This window comes from Pteropus medius, unplaced genomic scaffold (genome assembly GCF_902729225.1).
Source record: "Pteropus medius unplaced genomic scaffold, Ma_sr-lr_union100, whole genome shotgun sequence".
Taxonomy (NCBI): Eukaryota; Metazoa; Chordata; class Mammalia; order Chiroptera; family Pteropodidae; genus Pteropus; species Pteropus medius.
In genome coordinates this window covers 3,643,906-3,666,676 of record NW_024354500.1, presented here as the reverse complement: position 1 = coordinate 3,666,676, position 22,771 = coordinate 3,643,906, and the positions used below count along the sequence as shown (strand labels likewise).

At 32.4% G+C, this 22,771-nt stretch overlaps 1 pseudogene; it reads left to right on the top strand.

Moving 5' to 3' along the window:
• The first annotated feature begins 9,270 nt into the window (after window positions 1-9,270).
• LOC120595252 (uncharacterized) lies at window positions 9,271-9,390 on the top strand (annotated as a pseudogene).
• The last annotated feature ends 13,381 nt before the right edge of the window (window positions 9,391-22,771 follow it).

The following is a 22,771-nucleotide window of genomic DNA, read 5'->3' as shown; positions in this document are numbered from 1 at the left end:
GATAATGATTTTAAAAAATGAGTGTCTATTTACCATCTTACCTACTCACTTCCCAGAATCTTTACCCATGTATGCTGCCTTCCTGCCTTATACTATTAATAAACTATTCTGGTTTCTCTTCATAACCAGTTTTCCCATTCATTAACTACCTTCGCTCTCTATATTAGTTTCTTAGGGCTTCTGTAACAAAGTTCCACAAACGGGGTGGCTTAAAACAACAAGTTTACTATCACAATTATAAATTTTAGATGTCTGAAATCAGGATAACAGCAGAGCCAGGCTCTCTCTGAAGGCTCTATGGGAAGAATTGTTACTTGCTTTTTCTAGTTTCTGGCAGTGTCTGAGTCCTTGGCTTGTAGATGCAGCACTCCAATCTCTTTCTCCATCTTCATATGGCCGTCTGTGTCCAAAATTTTCTCTTTTTGTAAGGAAATAGGCATTAGGTTAGAGCCCACCTTCTCTTAACTTGATTGTGTTTGCAAAGTCACTATTACCAAATAATGTCATGTTCACAGGTTCTGGGTGAACATGAATTTGGCGAGAGGACTCCATTCAACACAGTACACCATCTCATTCACATCATCATACGAACACAATGCCATTTCTCTAATGTTGAAAAGGATGCTGTTTACCCTATTTCTTTCACCAACCACTACCTATTTATCTTATTTACAGAAAACTCTTTAAAGGTATTGTCTACATTTGCAATCTTCAATTTCTCTCTCTCGATTGCTTATTATATTCACTCTTAAATATACCCCCTCCAACTGCTCCTTTACAGACCATGAAGAGCCTGCATGTTGCTAGTTTCAGTGGTCATATTTGATATTTACTTATTTGACACTTGATGACATTTGACTCTTTCCTTGATACACTTCATTTATTTGGCTGGCAGGACACTCCTGCATCTTGATTTTCCTCAAATTACACTGAATGCTTTGTCTCAATTTCCTGTGTTTGTTTTGGTCTCAGCTTATTAATAGTGAGATTTGATGCTTGATCTTTGCTCTTCTTTGATGATTTCTTTCAGTCTTATGCTTTTAAACACTATTTATGAGTCAGTGTTTTATGACCTACAGACTCCTATATCCATTGCCTGCTTGATATTTTTACTTGCAAATCTATTACATATCTCACATCAGCATGGCTTAAAGAGAATTCTCTCTGACCCTCTTAAAAACGGTCTCTACTAGCAGCTTTTTGCATCTCATTTTATAGCAAAGGCATCCTCCCAGTTGCTCATGTCAATAAATTTGAAGTCAAGTCATTCTTGACTTGTTTCTATCTCTCCTTTCTCCTCATTCATTCCATCAGAAAGTCCATGTTAATATAGAATCTAACTACCTTTCCCCTGGTCTGACCACTGTCATCTCTTGCCTGTATCACTGTCATTGCCCCCTAACCAGTCTACCTCTTTCTTTCCTTGCTCATGTACAATCTCTTATCAATACAGCAATGAGACTGACTCTTTAAACTACAATTGGATTATATCATGCTGATCTAAAACCTGCTATGACTCCATATCTCTCTAATTAAACACCAACATCATGCAATGACCTCAAGTTTCTTTGTGATCTGATACCTATTTTCCGACCTTAGTTCCTAACTGCTCTCCTCACTCATTTTTCTACAACCATATTGGATTCTCTGCTGAACTTTGAACATGTTAGGTACATTCTCATTGTAGAGTCTCTGTATTGTCTGGTCTGCACTTGCCCCAAAATATCTAATTTGATAAGTCTCTAACCCTCTTTAAATGTTTCTGCAAATGCCACTTTCTCAATAAGTCAGTCCCAAATTCATTTTTTCTACTGTTCATCCTACCATATATATTGTAGCATCTCAAGTCTCAGTAAAACCCTCTATTGTACTTTACCTTTTCATATACATAACACATATATACATACATACACATGTATGTACACATATACATATATATTTATCACCTTCTAAAATACTATACATTTAATTCTTTATTGTGTTTGTTTGTCTCTGTGAGTAAAAATTTTGTTTTCTTCATCAGTGTATCACAGATACCTAAAAGAGAGACTGGTACATATTTATTGTATAAATAAATAACAAGATTTAATGGGGGAAATGACACATGATTCCTCAGACTTTTTTTCTCTTTTTGTTATATGTTATGGGCTCAGGTTTGTCTATGTTCTTCTTGCAGGGTGACTCCCAGAACTAATAACAGCCATGGTATTTAATGTTTGTTAAATACGTATAATGTTCCAGGTCCCATGCTAAGCCACTTACATATAGTAGAATCACACAAAACCTCCTCTTTAAAAACAACTTATTGTATTAGCCCCAGCTGAAAATTGGAAAAAAATAGAGATAAATAATACACTCAAGATCATAGACCCAGCAAAGGAAGGAGCTGTTAACTATTAAAGACTATTATCCTCTCTCCTAACACACAACTCAATTTAGACTTCTGTTATGCCTGGTCAAATATAATGAATGCACATGGATACCAGTTTTTAAAGAAAATATATGTAATTTAGATTAATACAAATTGAAATCCACTATCATTTATATTTGCTCTATGATTTTTAAAAACTCTATCTTTGATTTGTTCACTAGAAGGTATTGTGTAAAAGGTGTTGATAAAGCCAACAATCTTATCTTGCAATATTATAAGATATAAAAATTTTAGTAAATCCATATATGCCTAAATATAGTCAGATATTTTTAAGAAAATATTGCAAATATTTTCACAGAATTCAGAAAAAACAAATCTCGTAATAAAAAATTAATTTTAAAGTGTGCTGTAAATACAATTTTTAAGATCTTTAATGTAAGAGCAGAGTTAATATAACTGTGCAGGACTGGTAAAGCCTGTCCTTTTGCAGTACGAGGCAGCTTAAATCATTCCAGAATGGGGTTTTAATGCTGGCACAGAAATCTTAGTCAGGAGTCTATTTCAATATGAATAGACTATTTCCAGTTATTTCCTGTGAATGCAAACAATCTTATTTTTATGGATTTCACTTGTTCAGAAGCTCAATGAAACTGGGCACCTGTGTCTTTTAGAAAATTCTACAAGGACAGAGAAAGCCCACCCTTGTGTTCTGAACTATGATTTAACCCATAAATTTCGAATTTATATTCTACCTTCTTAAATAAATTACACATGGCTCAGTTTTTCTAATGATTATGGTAAAAAGCATTGAAGAATACAAGTGATTGATTAAATTTACATTCTATTTCCGATTCAGTTGATATGATGAACAAAAGGCCAAGTTGGGTATTTCTAGTTCTACACAGTTATAATAAGTCATTTCCAAAGACATAAAAAAACTCACTATATTGATTTGAATTTTACGTTATTTGTATACTAAAACATTGCTCATTTAATCAACTAGCTTTTTTGGCTTTGCTGTTTCTTGAAAGAGAGCTAGATTGAGGCTAAGTATATCTAGCTCTCATTCTGCTATTTTTGACTGTTTTCACCTTGGGAAAAAATATTTTTCTGAGTCTATATCCCTTAGGAGCAAATTGATCTATTAAATTAGGGGTTGACGAGCTGTGGCTCATTGCCTATTTTTATAAATAAAGTTTTATTTGAACACAGCTGCATCCATTTGTTTATGTATTGTCTATGGCCGCTTTCCATCACAGTGGTTGAGTTGAATAGTTATGGCAAGACCACCTGGTCTGCCAAGCTTAAAATAATTACTATCTGAACCTTTATAAAAGCTATGTGCAAACCTCTGGTCTAGATAGTTTCTATGATTTTCCTAAATTTTATATTTGTACAAATTTATGATACTCTTTGGTCAGTACTGTAAAAAACTGATTAAATATTCACTACGCATGTGACTCATGAATGAATGGCTGGTATATTTAAAGTATAATGAACCATTCTTGTACTCAATAATTTCTTCTCTGTCTTACGATCTCAACTGAGAAATACAAGATGAATATCAATACGTAACTGGAAATACTTGGTAGCATCTGCTAATAAAGTGCTGCACTAGGCATGGGCATTAAGGAAATTTATCATTGCAGTACTCACTGAGAAGTAAGGCTAGCAGGTAAAGCTTTTGAGCAAAAGTGGAACTTGAACTTAGGTTAGATAGAAAATGAATATATTGAATATCTACTATATTTCATAGCCACTGAAATAGGCACTTAAATAATTTATCTTCTTTAATCACCTGATCCTGCATGGTAGTCATTAATATCCTCATTTTGTGCATAATGAACTGTATTCACAAAGCTACTTTAGGGTAGAGTTTGGGTTTCAGTCCAAGTCTACCTATGACAAACACATATTCACACATAAGCTCACACACATACTAGAATATTTTTATCCCTCTAGCTTACACAAACATCCTAAATCCTTTACTCTCTCCTTGGTTCTACAATTACATTCTTATAGTTAGTTAAGCTGTAAATCTTGAATAAAAATTTCATGTCTACTGTAATTATTGAGACGTGTTAAAAAAGCCTGAATTGACAAAGGTATAAGTGTCTCTATATGTAATGTGCATTTGTGAGTATGTGAAATTATATGATATGTAATATATTTCTACACACATATACATGCATATACATACTTTACCCTTTTTTAATTATTAAAATATTTTTAAGTATTATCTAACAAGCCCATATTTTCTAGAGAGAAAAAATAGAATGTCTTAAAAGTAAAGAATAAAATACCCAAAATTAATTCAAAATGACAGTACATCCCAGAATATTTCTACAGAAAAGATGAAATCGCCTTTATTTTTTTTTAACTTCTCATTTTTAATTCTAAGCTAGGTGTGTAAAAATCAGCATTGCTAATTTCTTGCCAAATGATTTCTGTCTAAAGATATTCTATATTTTTCTCAAGGTAAATTCAGTAACTAGAGCCAAGATGACTATAAAGCTAATAATTATTTCACATTTAAGCATGCCATTAAATGTAATTTGTAGTTTTGTTATGTGTATTCATTATTCCCAGTGACATAAAAACGCAGAGAGACTACAATGATAATCTCCATTAGTACAAGGAAGAAAAACACTGGCGGAAAGACTTCTTTACAAAAGCATTATAAGAACTAAGTTACATTGTAAATAGAAAATGCTTTGCAAATGTGACATACAAATCCATCTAACATCATTTCTTTGGTGCAGAAAAATAAAATAATATTGCTTCCTAGAATCTGAAATTGCTATTAAAGATAATAGAGAGGAAGTGACATAGAAAGTAGAGAGATTATAATGCCTATTCAAATTCTCCAATTGACTAGCCTAAATATTTTATATAATTTTGATAAACTTCCACTTAAAATTTAGCCTTCAATTTTGTTAATATGAAGAAATAGAGATGATGGTTGTTACTCAAGTATATCAAAGGATTTAGCTTAAATATCACGATAGTTGATGTACATGGAATCTTTAATGAAATTGTTTTAAGGACACAATACAGCACACTGACTTCAAATATCTGAATGGGTTTGATTCTCAGAAGAAACTAATTTAACTATCTAGACTAGAGATATAATCTTAAATTTAACATATTTTCCATTTCCAAATAATCATCAAATTAATTCATCTGGAGACTATAATATTTCACTATTTTAAAGTGCTGTATATTTCCACATTCAATCCTCAAAGAGTTATATAATTATTATAATTTCTATTAACACATACTGAATACTCAATATGCCTATCATTGTGCTGTTATTGATACATACCATCTCAATTAATAATTGCCACAAACTATTGAAATATTATGATTACTATTCAGCTTTTTTAAAAAAAAATGTGGAAAATAAATAGTTTAGGAAGGGGGTTTTGGCTTTTGGTAATGGAAGAATAACTTGAAGATTACAATTATAAACAATTATAAACTGTAATGTGTGTGCTTGTGTGCTTGTGTGTGTGTGTGTGTGTGTGTGTGGTGTGTCTGGAAGGGATTAAAGTGTGACCAGAAATCAGCAAAGCCTAAAGAATAATCAACTTCTGGGAAAAAAAGGAATGGCTCTGACTTCTCTAGTTTAATCAGTGTTTGCATAAAGAATATCTCCAGCCAGCACTGAGGAAAGGCAGCTAGAACTTGGGTAGATCTGGCAATTTTAAGAGCTTTAGGAATTAAGGAACATGTATCAGTGGTACCACAGCAACTGGGATATACAGATTGAAATAGTACAAAGGAAAAAGTGAAAGGGAACAATGGGCCCGACCTAAGTCACATCCAGGTATATCCTCAGTGTGTCAGATGCTCCTCGCTGAGCAGTGCCTAAACTCACACTGGAGGCAGCTGGCCTTGGTTTCTGGTGTGGCCTTTTGAGGCAACTATAAGCATAATATCTGAGGATTGTTTGCTGAATTTTAACAGGTGGCCCTGGAGGAGCAGAAGCTTGGGCTAAATTTGGCCTGAAGCTGAACCTCTCTCATGACTGTGCCACTGGACACCTACTTCACAAATCCACACTAATAAGACCGGGAGACTTAGAAGCTTTGCTTAGTACATAGTAACAGACACAGAAAGGCAGCCCAATTGGGAAGACAAAGAAGCAGAAACAATATGAAAGAACAGAACAGAGATCCAGGTATAATGGAGTCAAGTAATCAAACAGATACAGAGTTCAAAACACTAGTTATAAAGATGCTCAATGATCTTTTGGGAAGTGTAGATAAATTCAGTGAGAACTTCAACAAAGAGATAAAAACATAAAAATGGAAATGGAAATTATAAAAAGGAACCAGTCTGAAATGGAGAACACATTAGCTGAGATGAGAAGTATATTAAATGGAATAAACAGGAGTAAACAATGTGAATAAAGAAAAGGATCAAATGCCCTATCTAAAATAAGAGAAAGCCAAGAATATGCAATCAGAATGGCAAGAAATAAGATGCCAAGGTTATAAAAATAATTTAAGGAGCATATGTGATACTATTAAGGGTCCAAATATTCATCCGATTGGCATAACTGAAGAAAATCAAGATGTTGAACAACTGTTTGAAGAAATAATGATGGAAAACTTCCCTAACCTGGTGAAGGAAATGTACATAAAACCCCAGGAAGCTCAGAGAATTCCAAAAATCAAGGACCCAAAGAGGCCCACACCAAGACACATCATAATTAAAATGCCAAAGGTTAAATACAAAAAAAGAATATCAAAAGCAACAAGAAAAAAACAGATAGTTACTTATAAGGGAACACCCATAGACTGGCAGCTGATTTCTCAAAAGAAACTATGCAGGACAGAAGGGTTTGGCAAAAAATATTAGACAGGATGAAGACCCAGGATCTACAACCAAAGATACTTTATCCAGCAAAGCTATCATTTAGAGTTACAGGACAGATAAAGAGCTTCCCAGACAAAAATAAGCTAAAGGAATTTATCACCACCAAGCCAGTGTTACAGAAAATGTTGAGAGACTTCTTTGAAAAAAAAAATACAAAATACTCACTTCAGATTAAAAGGCACACACAGACTAAAAGGAAGGGGATCGATAAAAAGATAGTGTTGATGGACCTAAAAGATATTTAAGTCAGACAGAGAAATATAAACACTATATGATTTCACATATATGTGGAATCTAAGGAATAAAAAGAACAAACTAATTAAAAACAGACTCACAAATATAGTGGACAATTTGGTGATGGACTGAGTGTTTTGCAGGGCTGGGAGAATGGAGTGAAGAGTTAAAGAAGTACAAATTAGTAGCTGATGGATGGTCACGGTGCTAATTGCACAGAGAATGCAATTAGCATTAATGCATTGGCTAGGTGGAGGGTCAGGGGAGAGAGGGAACAATTGGGGGAATCGTTTTACGAACTATATAGATGTCTAACCAATGTACTGTATACTTGAAACTAATTAAAATAAATAAATTAAAGTATGTATTTATATAAAGCCAAAAGGAAGTGGCTTCAAATTCTGCATGAAAACTTTCCCCAGCTCTCTAGCTGATCTCTGTTCTAGAAATGCATGGGGCAGACTCTAAGCAGTCTAGCTAATTATAAATAACTGAACATCGATTCCAATGGTGGCACACAACTTACAAGATAGAGCTTGGAATTTGAATTCAGCCAAGGTAACTGTCTGTTAAAACAAATAAGCCAGCAAAATCTTAACACCTCTCAGAGAAATATAACATGACCTGGAATCTATAAAATGTATAATTTAGTTTACAGGATATATACCAAAATCTCTAGACAACTGATATATGTGTGTGCGTGTGTGTGTGTGTGTGTGTGTATACATATATATGTATATATATACAAACACACATATATACACACACACACACACACACACACGCACATACATATATATATATATATATGAAAAACATGATCCATTCTCAAGAGAAAACAAAATCAGTGGACAAGTCTGAAATAACACATATATTGGAATAACAGACTAGGATCTCTACAAGTAGAATATATGAAACATAAAACAGAAACAGAAAGTAAAAGTTAAAATTCTGGAATGAAAAAATATAATGTTTGGAATAAAATTTTTACTGGGTATTCTAGTGAATTTTTGAAGTTCATATAATTAATAATTGCCATAGCTAAGATACAAGCTAAGTTTCTCTGATTCTGGAACCAACGCTCTTCATTACAACTCTATGCTATTTTCTAATAAAAGATAGATTATTATGCCTTATGTGAAATGTGAAAAATTAAACACTATGCTAGGCAATAAGAATAGAGTGATAAACAAGGTGGAAATACCCAATGGAGCCTACAATCTAGTGAGAGTACTAGATGCTGCACAGATATTTTCAATGATTATTTCATCATTATAGTGGTAACTGCAATTATAAAACACATAGGAAGTGAGATTGTGAAACAGGGTAACCTAACTTTGAGAGGTTGGAAAAGCTGTGTATATGACAACTGTTGCTTCTCTGTGTTTACTTAAAAACTATTTCTCTAAAATATGATTAATCTTTAAAAACTCGGGTATAAGCTCATCCTTTCCGAGGAGTGAATATTTAATATCTCAGTTATTAAGGAAAAGTTTTGACTTTATTGCTGTAGTGTACTCAGTGGTACTCTGCCACATTAACTTCTTGTAAAACACAATAATCCAAGGGACTATCTGTGGAAAATTAAAAAAAAAAAAAAAAACATAAAAGAGATTGTAATGATTTTAAGTGCCATGATTACAAAAGTAATAGTTGAGGTCATAACATTTTTAAGAAAAATATTGCTGAAATATGGACACCTACTGTATTGAAGGCCCATTTCCTGTCCAGTGTATACCTTACTGTACAAAGCAGACATAGACTATTAAATTGTTTACTGAGTCTAAAGCCATGCCCCCCCTGAACAAGCCTGATCCCGTCCGATGTTGGAAGCTAAGCAGGGTCAGGCCTGGTTAGTACTTGGATGGGAAACCACCTAGGAAGGCTAGGTGCTGTAGGCATTAAAAGTAAATAAATAAATAAGTTTACCGAAAAACGATATGAATATTATATTGAAGAATTAAATATATATTTACACCTCTCTAGTCCACCCACCCTCTGTAGCATTTAGATTGCCTCCAAGATATGATATGGTCACTGAAGATATTGATCTCAAGCACTTCTATCCACGCAACTTTTTATGAGTCACCCTAATTTATTGTAATTAACATCAGAATATAGAGCTGGATGTTTGTTCTCTTTTCCTGGTGTCCTAGGGTGAAAGTACTTTTCTTCAAAGTTACTGAGACTCAAATAAAAATGCCATTATCACTTGAAACGACACCTAGTATAAGAATATAAAGCAACACTGAGATTTCTGGGGGCCCTCAATCTACAAAACATGATCGCCTCACATACAATCCCTCTCACTTTGTACAGTTTTTCTATTTTCATTGGCTAAGCTTCCCAATATGCCAAGGCTTTTACCGAGTGGTGAAAGTAGCCAGGAATTTTTATTTTCCAGGAAATAAACATCTTTTTTGTCAATAAATATTCTCTCATCAGTTATTTAAGCCACATCTCTTTATTTCTCTTTTTTAATAAATTTTTTTTAAAAGCTTTCCACTTAACTTATTCTCTATTAGAGACCCCGACATCACATAAGGGAAATTTTTTTTTTTTTTAAAAAAAGGAGGTAAGGTAGATGAGGGAACATAAATCCTTAAATCTTTAGAACTATCATTGACGTCTTAGTCTGTTTATATTCCATTTCTGCTTTTCTTCTAGGAGGTGTTACTTGCCTTTCTCTACTTTTAAAGTCTTTTTATCTCATGTAATCTTGTTTACCCAAATTCTTTTCCAAAATTTTTAGAACTTCACCATTAAAAACATGAAAAATTCTGTTTGAATTTGACCTGGTGGAAGCTTATATAGTCACTTGTGATGTAAGAAAGATAATGCTGACTTAATGAACAAATATATCTATATATAATATATTGCATATATTAAAATATATTTTTTAATTCGTATTTTTAACAAACGCTTATGCCTGCTTTGTGCTAGGCACTATCCTAAGATGATTTATGAATAGTAGGGATGCTATTAAAGGATTCAATTTTGAATCATGGCAAGATCTTTTATAGTATTTATAATAATAGATTATTATAACAATGATTTAATACAATTAATGCAACATAAAACTTTCAGCATTTGCTTCCTTCCTGTGAACACATGTGGTTTTTCTTCATTAATTATTCAGTAAGATGAGAGCAAAGGGACAAGAGTACTTTGTTGTCAGTAGTTCTTTAGTATTGTTAATTATTTCAAAGGATCAATTTTTGGCTTATTATATTGATGATAGTGATGCAAGGCCTCCGGGTAGTGCCAGAACAGATCAGAAGTGCCAACACTGGTTTCACATTTTCTAATTCTAAAACAACTGTGGTGAAAGTCTTGGACACCAGAAAAAAAAATCTGTTAATTCCCTCACCAGCAGCTGTCACCTGTAGTTAATCTTTTTATTTCTATTTGTGTATTCTCCCTCACACCACTCTATCTCCCACACACTATGTCACCATCTGCCACCACATTTTCCTGAATCCAATTGACCTCTCCAAACATGGCCCTAGCATCATTTTCAGTAAGTCAGGCATCACTAAGTCAGTGATGGTTATACCCTTTGAAAATAAAACTAAGTATTTCATAACTAAGGTGACAATAGTTGCCCACTTTTTATAAACACCTGAATGTTTTTTTGTTTTTTGTTTTTGTTGTGTTGTTTTTTAGGTGAAGGTACAATACCTATGAGACTCACTGAATATTCTAGCAAGTAAGAAATGTGTGTAATTGTGAGTGGGGTACATATAAAAAATAAGGAAAATATGAACTGTTTTTGCTTCACAAGACCCCATGCCTAACGGGAAACAGTAGAGAAGTGAAAGAATCAACCAATTCATAGATTAGTAGTCAATAATGTAGTCAGTGTGGTGGAGACTATTAACATTTGTTCATATTTGGTTCATCTCTCCTTCCATAAAAATTACACTTTTGTTTCCAACTTGCTGTTAAATGGTGTCATGTGACCTATCTGGCCAGTTCATTGTAAGGACATATGCATTGTTCTGGGCTGAAGCATTTGTCTTTCTGAGTAGCCGGGATCTCAGTATTAATTTAGTCACCAAAGCATAAACAAGCCTATTTTGACTAATACCACAGGTCAACTTAAGAGTTCCATTGTCGCCACTCTTTCTTATCTGTTCCCATAATGAGGATTTCAATGATTGGCTGTTCTGTTTCCTAAATCTTCTGGATATCCAGTTGTGTTTGCTTACTAAAAATTCCCTGGAACCTTACTATGTCCTCAGTTATGGAAAGGATTTGGCTGCCTTCACAGTTGAGTTAGCAGAAGGAAAGTAGTACAGGAAATTTTATGTAGGTTTCCTCTAGTGTTTTGCCATCAGCCAGAGACACACAGTAATAACTGAAGAAGTTTCACTGGAGTAAATATGTAGAGACTGCTGCCAGAGAACAGCATTGTCTGATGTGACAAAAGAGGCAGAGGAAATGGAGAACCAATGTCAAAGTCTCAGGATCCATACTCCTTCCACATTATGAAAAGAGAATAACCACAGATTGGAGGGTACACTAGAAGAAGGAATTGTTTTCTAAAGACAGTATTGAATACTCCTCTTTCTTTAAAAAAAAAAAGGAGTAAATAAAATGAAATTGGAAGGATTCCCAGACTGCACATCTGCCTGCCTAAATTGCACCTGAGAAGAAGCAACTAAACAGATGGAAGCAAGGAGGATTAGGGAACGGTTTAGATCCATTTTATGTGCCTATAATCACAGTTCCTTACCCTCTTCACAACAAAGAGTCTTCAGGCTGGCAGACAGTGTTGTAAATGCAGAGTGTAACACCTGTGTGTCAAACAAGTGGATACAGGTGCAATAGTGGGTTCCCTAGATAAACAAGATAAACTTTCCTTAGTTAGATATATGTACATCATTTTAGTTCTCACTGCCTCTTTTTCTAATCAAGTCATTAACTATAGTGTAGAAAAATAATATTGCATAGTTATTGGTGTTATTTAACTTAAGCGTTCTTTGCTGTATTGGAGTGGAAATTAGTCGCTCATATTCCATTCCATGTTTTCTCTTGTTTTGCCTCCTCTTTCCTCCTCCGCTATCTCAAACTTCTTTCTTCATTGTAAGAATCCACTGAATGAGATGATAACATTGCAAGCATTAATGGTCAATATTTTTTCTTTCTTTCTTTTTTTTTAAATCTTCAATAACATTTAATGAATTTGGTGAGTTGAGCAGATAAAAAAATTCCAATAATCTTAATATTGTGGGACATTTGTAAACAAGACTGACATAATTATCATCTCTTCTAATTAGGGCAGCAAAAATTGTGAAATACTTGGCATTTATATAAAAAAGAATATGAAAAAATACATTATGGCAAGTAATTTTTTTGAATTCCAGTGTATGCAATACTTATTAATGTTTAAATAGTTTCCTACCAAAACAGGGAGATTAGCAAGGTGTGTTAGTGGAATTGTTAATAAAGTATGAAATGTCTCATCACTACAATGGATCCACAGCTTCAAATTGAGCTAGACAGGGATTAACAAAATGAAGATGAAGGGTGGCAGTGAATTAACAGACAAGGTGAAATGATCTGCCAACGTTGATTCAGGTACTTGATATTGTTCCTCTTAATCATATACCATGGTGTCGGTTAACATTAACCGATCTTAAACATCCATTTTGTTAGCTGAGACTTTTTTCTTTCTCTGTAGGGTCAATAGCAATTTTTATGAAATACACTAGAAATGTAAAGTACAGTAGGATCTGACATGAACAAACAATAGTATTCTGATTTATTACAACTGTGAAATCTACCTTAAATATAGGGAATGGTGTTTTATGATTCTCTATAAATTATGAAATATTCTACAATGATCATTTTAAATTACATCTAACATCTCTTAGTCACATGAGAGTTTACATTGCTCTGATAAAACTTGAAAAATAAAATAGGCTTTTATAGTTTTGCATTATATGCTTATTGTACTTTCTAACAAAAAAATTCTCAAGAAAATGATTAAATTTAGACTAAAAACTTGGGTCTTTTGATCAGCATGGTTACAGATAAATGATTTGACCAAATTTATGACAGCAAAGCTTGTTTACCATCATTTAGAAAGAGTCTGTATGAATCAGACAGGTCAAAGAAGCTTCTATTGCAATTTACTCAGCTCATTTAAAATGTTCAGGCTATGAGGGGAAACAGACATGAAAGTTCCAATCTTATTACTCTCACTTATTACATATTCGGTAAATTTGAGTGAATTAAAGAAAGACAAGTTATTGACAAGTTTTTTTAAATTTTTAGTGCACAAAAGTTATGTATATGTACATTATTCCTCTTAATGGGACTCACTAAAAGTAGCTGAAACTCCACAAACACATGCACACGCATATACACAATCTGGAATGACCAACTCTCCCTGTTTGTCTGTTACTGTCCTGGGTTTTGTTCCTAGGCAAATTGGGGTTTCTGGTTACCATAATACACACACACACACACACACACACACATGCCTAGGCTATCTGATCTCACTTTGAATATATAACCACACTCTTTGAAAGAGTACTCTACGCTTATGGCCAAGATAGAAAATCAGAAAGAAAGAAAAAACAATCAAAAGTCAACAAAATATATTAAATAACAGTTTCTAAGAAATTGAATTTTTGACAATAAAGGACATCGATTTTTGAGAAACAGGAATCAAGTTGAACAAGTAAGTTGAACCCAATAATTACCCAAGTTTACTGCTTTGAGAGAGTTTTCAGGCTATAGAGAAGTGAAGAGAAACATGAGTAGAGATTCCTTTAAAAAGATAGGTTTCACAAACTTGAAGTTTCTCAACTGCACAAAATGACTCTATGTCTAGTGTGTCCTACTGAGCTCACCTCCACATTACACATCTAGAGCCAAGATGGCAAAAACAACTGAAGCTCTTTTTGCTGGCTGACCCATGAATAATAAAGTCTTTTGTTTCTGATCCAGGGGTCTCTTCTGCCAGAGTATAAAACTATGGCTAATCAAGTTTTTAGTTTACAAGTAGGGTAAAAATCCAGGTCCTTTACATATTTTGGCATAAAAGACGGACAGCAAATATAATTTTAGAAAGGACAGAACATCAGATTTCTTAGATAAAACACTAAAAGTACAGTTCATAAATAAACAAATTGACTAATTGGAATTCATCAAATGAAAAACTATTGCTCATTAAAAACACTGTTAAGAGAATGCAAAGACAAGCTATGTACCAGGAGAAAAATATATGCAAGTTTTATGTGTGATAAGTCATTTGAATTCAGATATATAATGAATTCTTAAAACAAAATAATAGAAAAATAATCAACCCAATTAAAAAAAAAGTAAAATATTTGAACAGATACTTCATCATGGAGACAAAGGGTAAATATTCACATGAAAAGAAGCTAAACATCATTAGTCATTAGGAAAATGCAAATTAAAACACAGTGAGATATAACTACATATCTGTTGGAAAGCAAAATTAAAAACTAACTACAAAGTGTTGGACCAGATGCAAAGGAACTAGATTCTCATAAACTGTTAGTGAAAATGTAAAATGATACAACCACTTTGGAAGACATAACATCTACCACATGATCTAGCCATTCCAATCCGAGATATTTACCCAAGAGAAGAAACAGTATTTGTCCATAAAAAGACTTGTAGATGATATGTTTAGCAGCTTTATTTGTAATAGCCAAGCTGGAAAAATAGCATAAATGCCCACTAATAAGTGAAGGGATAAGCAAATTGTGACCCACTCATCTAATGGATAAATAAAATAGATGAACTATTGATACAATGATAAAAAGGATTAGATTATTCACATGTGCTATAACATAAATGAATATCAAAATAATTATAAGTGAAATATAGCAGATCAAAAAATAAAATGCACATATTGTATGATTCTTTTTTTTTTTAACATAGAATTAGTGACAGCAGATCAGTAAATATCTGTGTATGTGGATAACAAAGTGATGAAAGCTTGCTGCCTTCAAAACAGGAAACTTCCAGCCCAATAGCTCTCCCTACCAACGTCAGATAGATTAAATGACCCCAGTGAAATGGCCACCATATTTTGACAATTTAGAGTTTCCAACCTAACAATCAGTTACCCAAGAAATCAACTCAGAGTCTGCAATCAGAGAAGATTAACCTATGGATTCAATGCTCGCAATCAGATTTTTGGAGTCTTCTCTTAAATATGAACATACAGTCGTATTTCATGAGATATTAGTGGAAAATGTCAAAAAGGGAAAGAATCCAAAAAGCAAAGCAAAATAAAACAAAATGATCCCAGAAAAATAATAGAAAAATAAAGCTCAAAAGAGAATTATGTTTAGAAATTTATACTTGGTATCTTCAGAAAAAAATGTAAGAAAATATTTCATTCATAAATAGGATTAGGGTCTTTTAGTTAAGAAAGAAAAAGAAGACAAGATAAATCTCTTGAAATCTATATAGAACTGCAAATAAAACTCGATAACACAAAAGCACAAAAGACAGAGTAAATAAGATCAAGTATTTGATGTTTGGAGCAAGAATGGAGTATCCAGTGTTCAAGTGGGAAAGATCACAGACTGCAGAGAGGAGATGTTATTAAACAAATAATGAAGATTTTTTTTTTCAGTGCTTAAGAATGTAAGTCTCCAAATTCAAAGGGTATACTTCTGGAAAGAAGCAAGATAAATTAAAACAAACAAACAAACAAAACCAAAAAGACAATATAGTTGCATGTCGCCTTGAAATTATACTACAAAGATAAAGAGTAAATTGCTAAACCCAAAGTTCAATTCACAGTAGCTATCTTAATTCATCTTTCATAAGAGTTTAGTCCTTGGATTATTTCCACATATTTTTGTAAACTGAATTTTTTTTCATTTTAATGTTTTTTTGAAACAGCTTTATTAAAGTATATTTCTATCATAAAAACCATCCGTTATCAGTATTCAATTTTCACAATTCAGTGCTTTCTAATGTATTTACAAAGTGATAAACAATCAGCATTGTCCAAATTTAAAACATTCCCAGCACCAAAAAAATTAACCTAGAATCTATTAGAAGTCACTTCTCATCCCTTCCCACTATTTCTAGATGATCATTGACCTACTTTCTGTTTCTATGTAGATGCCTTTTCTAAATATTTTATATAAATGAAATATAATATATATTATCTTGTGTCTGGTAATTTTCATTTAGCCTAATGTTTTTGAGGTTCATCCACATTGTAGTATATATCAGCAATTTGTTGTTTTTTAAAACAATATCCTATTATGTGGATATACGGTATTTTGTCCATTTATTTTTTGATAATTGTTTCTTTTCCATTCTTTGGGTTTCATAAATAATGCTACTTGGAATATTTATATACAAATCTTTACATATACTTTTACTTTTGTTTCTTTTGGATAGATATGTAGAATAGGAACTGCTGGATCATATGGTAATATTATTTTTAACATTTTGAGAAACTGCCAAATTATAAAATGACTTTATGATTTTATATTCCCACAAGAGAACAGAAAAAAATATTATTATACTATCTTTTATAATTACCAACATAATAACCTCTTCCTGCATTCCATTTTATTCATGTAGATTAGAATTAATGTTTGGGGTCACTTCCTTTTACCTTGAAGAACTTCTTTTAGTATTTCTTGTAAGATAGATCTGCTCACAAAAAATTCTCAGGTTTTGTTGATCTAGGAATGGCCTTATTTACTCATCATTTTTGAAGAAGCATTTTGTTGGAGAGAGGATTCTTTAATAACATTTTTTAACATCTCATTCTAGGTTCTATCCTAGGCTTCTAGGCTTCATTTTTTTTCTGATGAGAAGTTATGAGAAGTACCTTATAATCTTATTGTGAATGCTTTTTGGTTATTAAATTATATGTGTCTTGCTTCTTGCAAGTAATCTCTTTCTTTGGCTTTTGACAAATTAATTATGATATGTCTGTATATGGGTCATTTTATTAAAATCCTGTTTGAAGTTTTTTGAGCTTCTTAGATATATAGATTGATATACTGGAAAGGGGCAAATTTGAGAAGTTTTCAGCCATTATTTTTTGAAATATTTTTGTTCCCAATTCTCTCTTTTCTCCATCTGATACTATATATTTATGTACTTGATGGTGTTTTCATATTTCTCTTAGGCTCTGTTTTATTCTCTTTATTCTCTTTTTTTCAGACTGTAAAAACTTTATTGATCTATCTTCAAGGTTATTGATTTGATTATTTCCTCTGCCTTCTTACATCTGTTGATTCCTCGGTGAAATTTTCATTTTACTCATTATACTTTTCAAATTTAGAATTTTCATTTTTGTGTGTGTGCTTTTAAATAATTTCTCTCTCTATTAATATTCTCTATTTGAGGAGACTTCCCTTTATTTTAAAATGGTTTCCTTTGGTTCTATTATATGTTATTATAAGAATAACATATAATAACTGCTTTGAGATCTTTGTCTGCTAAGTTGACATCTGAGTCATCGAGGCATTCTTTATTGTCTACTTCTTTCTTGTATATGGGTCACATTCTCCCTTTTCTTTGCATGTCACTATATTTTGTTTAAAACTGAACATTTTATGTAGTAGTATATTGTATCAACTCTAGATTCTCATTTCTCATTCATCAGGGCTTGTTGTTATTGCTTTTGTTGTTCATTTGTTTATTTGCTCAGTGAATTCGCTGGACTGATTCTGTGACATCTAAATCTCCCCAGGTGTCCAGCCTCTGATGCTCAGTTTATTTTCCTTATTTTAATTTTTAAGCTTAGTTGCCTAGTGTTTGCCCCTTGGTCAGCATGGATTAATGATCAACCACTGATCTTTCAGGGGGAGAACACCCTAAGCCAGTCAGTTTTTTCACCCCTTTCCATTGGATCAGTGTGTGACTTGGAGGCTGATTTCACATTTCAGGAAATTTGCAAGTCTGACCCATGATAGTCCAGGAACTTGGATGTACTCTCTTTCCAAGCTCCTGAGATGGTTCCTTAAATTTTAGGGGACACAATATGGAAGCTAAGGATTTTAAATTGATTTTCTGAAAGCCATCTATGCCTAAACACAACTTAGAAAATACTCCCATACTCATGGCATATTTTTGACTCACTTTGTATAGCAATAATGTAGCGGATATAAAAGTAAATTACTCTCACGCAATTGTATAAAGTGAAATTATTGTACATTTTGTAACATTAATTTTCAAATTGGCATTCTAATAAAACACTTTCAAAAATTAATCCAGTAGAAATGCACAAATCAATAAAGATCCTTATGCTACCTTTTTATAACCATACCCACTTCCCTCATACCGCAACCCCATCTTAACTCCTAGATCCACTAATTATTCTTCATTTCTATTGTTTTGTCATTTGTGTAGTTTTATAGTTTTATAATAAGAATAATATAGTGTGTAACCTTTTGCGATTTTTTTTTTCATTCAAAATAATTATTTGAAGATTCTTCTAGGTTCTTATGTCTATCAACAGTTTGATTCTTTTTACTGCTGTGTAGTATTTCATGGTATGAATGTGCCACCATTCACCTCGTGAAGAACTAGGTTAGTTCAAATTTGGGGTGTTTTTCTGGGATAAATACTCAGGAGTGTAATTGCTGGATCTTTTGGTGGTTGCGTCTTTGGTTTTAAAAGAAACTCCCACTTTGCTTTCCAAAGTGGCTTTACCATTTTACATTTATACCGTTAATGTATGAGTGGTCCAGTTTTCTGCAAAATTACCACCATTTGTTGTCACTTTTTTGTTAAGCCACTCATGTGGGTGTATAGTGTTAAATTTTGTGGTTTCATTTTGCATTTCTCTAATGGTTAAAGATGTTGAACATTTTTTCATGTGCTTATTCACTAATTATATATTCTGTTTGGTGCAATGTTTGTGTCTTTCTGTTTTCTAATCGGTGTTTCTCTTTGTTTTCCTTTATAGTTGTGTTTTAAGAGTCCTTTATAAATTCTAGCTACAACTTCTTTGTCAGATGGTGATTCGAAAACATTTTCTTCCAGAACGTAGGTTATTTTTTCATTCCTTTTAATAGAACTTTTCACACAGTGCAAGTTTTTAATTTTGATAAAATGCAATTATTTTTATTTTATAGATTGTGTTTTTTAAATCAGATATAGGTATGCTTTGCCTAGCTCTAGATCCCAAAGATTTTTCTAATAATTCTGTGAGTTGTTTTTTATATATTTTGTGAAAGAGATTTTATAGAATTGGTATTAATTCTTTAAAGTTTGGTAGAATTTGCCAATGAAATCATCTGAGATTGTCATTTCCATTTGGACAGTTTTAAATTATGAATTCAATATCCTTGATCATTATAGGGCTATTTAATTCTCTTTCATATTGTATGAGATGTAGTAGTTTGCATTTTTGAAAAATTGGTCTATTTCATCTAAGTTTTCAAATTAATGTATGTATAGTTGTTCACAGTATTATCTTATTATTTTTTTGAAGTCTGCTGTGTCTATAGCGCTCTCCCCTATTTCATCTCTAATGTTTGTAATTTGTGTCTTCTCTTTCCTTTTCTTTGTGAAGATTAAAATAAAATAACTTTAACATATACATGCATATAAATATACATATATATTTGTGCCTATACATATATATACATGCATACATAAACACACATATATAATCTTTTAGAATATATTTTCTATAATTTCAGTAGAGGAATAAAAAATAGATTTGAAGTTTGAATATAGTCAGAAAGATTTTATTGATTTATAATTTGGATAAACCTGAATTATATTGACTGCAACTTCATTTTTATGTCATTAACATGAAAACAAAATGTTCCCATCTCAAAAGTTTCTTTCTCACTGAGTCAGTCATTGATCACTCTATTTAAAATTGTGACATCCATATATCCCTACCTTCCTTCTTTTTCCATTGCATATAACACTATTTACATAATATTTTACTTGTTTATTTTTATTATTATCTGTCTCTCTTGACTGTAACCATAGTGACATAAGATTATGCAAATTAAATGAATAAACACCTAGCAACATTTGACAGTATTTTTTGCATACAGATAGTTTCATATGAACATTTTCTAGTGCAAATTAGAGTAAAAACATCTGTATTTTGTAAATTTAGATTAAAATCTTATTTTATTTTATTTTATAATGTGTATTTTTTTTATTAATATAATTGAAGGGCCCCATACTTAGCACACTTAATGTGGTTAAGCTCTGACTTAAACAAAATCTGATAGCTTGTAGTTTAAGAACACAACTCAAAAGGAACTAAAATAACTTTTATATAACTCTTTTACAGCTTTTTTTATTACTTTTTTCCTCAGCAGCCCATTCACTATCACAATGACGTATAAACTTAGATTCCAAATTTCTAATCCTATTTTATGAACATTAGAGTCATATTTTCAGTGGCCTCATTAAAACTTCAAATTTGTGTTCATTTTCTTCAAAACTGAGCTCATAATGTTCCCTGCCAGTTACCCCTTCTGTTATATTTGATCTCATGAAGATATCATCCAGTCGCCTGTTTCATAAATATGGTAGTTATCTTGGACTATTCTCTATGCTTTGTATTCAACCTATCCTTGCTACCAAATGTGTAACAATTCTATTCTCAAATATTTCTTATCTGCATTCAGTGCATGAGGTCCCTGTCACTCATTGGGTCTATTCTGGGTTACAGTTCAGAAGAAGTTTGAATAATAAATTTAGACTCAGGATAGCACTTTTTAGATTATGTTTCATAGATGTCCTCTTCTCTCATTCTGTCTGATTTCACTAAACAACTACAAATTTAGAGATGCTCAAAGAAACCAATTTTTGATTAGGTGGCACTTCACCCTTAACGAACCCTACGTAAAAGGTCATCCTTGCACTCATTATCTATCTTAGAGACACCTGTATTATCTGCAGTTATCTTTTTGAAATGCATTTGGAAATTTCTATTCACTATATTAGCAAGTCTGTGATTCTAATAGCACTTCAGGCATGACTGAAATAATTTGAGAGAACTAATGGCAATATAGTATCAAATTTCTAGGCATTATACTTGCGTTCCGTGTGTATGTGGTAATAAGAAACAATAAGAAGTTCAATATGCTCTACACTGCTTGATATTTATCAGATATTTCAGTGTGTTTCTGTTTTGCAAAAGACTATATACTAATTAGACTTGTGGTGAAGCACATATTTATAAAGAACTATTCTAATTCTGTTGTAGGTTATAGAGCAGAGCTAGAAACTTTGTTCTGATAAAAAATATATATTGAATATGATAGTAACAGCTTAAAGTTGTATACTTCCCTTGAGATTCCCACTTTTAATAACCTGCAGTATCATAGATAAAACTGAGGGAGTAATCATTACTGAAATGGATTTTCTGGCAGAATTAGACATCACCTTCAAGAATCAATAATCATTTAAAGCTAACAGGGTGATTAAATGACCTCTTTTTTATTTTACCTTATGTTGAGTTGCTTTTTAATCTTGATTTAGAGTCACACTGCTAGAAACAAAGATAAACCGAAGACTTAGAACATTAGAGCAGCAACGTAAGGCCTATTCATTATGAAGGTTAAAGGCTCCTTTCAATCAAGGCATTTCTACCTAATCAATGCATTCTAAAGGCAAAACGAAACACTCTAGGTACAGACTGTATAAATACCACCACCTAAGGCTGCTTCTTTTTAAAGATCTGCACCATTAGCTTTGCTATGGCAGGTGCTATATACTTTTTTATTTAATAATTTACCATGCCAGTGATGCTCGAAGATATCTTTGTATTGACTGATAATGTTGTCATCAATTCTTTTCATCCATGTAGTTTATCCCTCCCATCCCTTTACAGTGCAGAGAAGAACTGCCTCAGGTAGGCAGCAAGTTAATTCTTCCAGCCAACTATTTTCTACCACATGTAGGAAATATCTGCAGAATCTTCCTAGTGAAAGCCATTCCTGCATGTGCTCACTTTCCAGACTATCTGATTTTATCTTTTTTCATATGTGCAGAAATCCAAATGATTTTTCTTAGCTCTTTTTTCAATCTGGAATTATTCACACTAGAGAGTCTTTCAGAATACTAAGTCTGCTATACTGCAAGAAATATAAGTTCACTGTTTTATGTTTTAAGTGGGATCAAGAAACAACAAATAATTGTGACAAAAGAAACTATTAAAATTTAAATGTTCTAAATGTTTCCCATTTTTTATTGTTTATTGTATTACCAAGACTTATAGTAACACTAACAAAACAACAATAATAAAAGAGATCTATCGAATTTTAAATATGCACATCC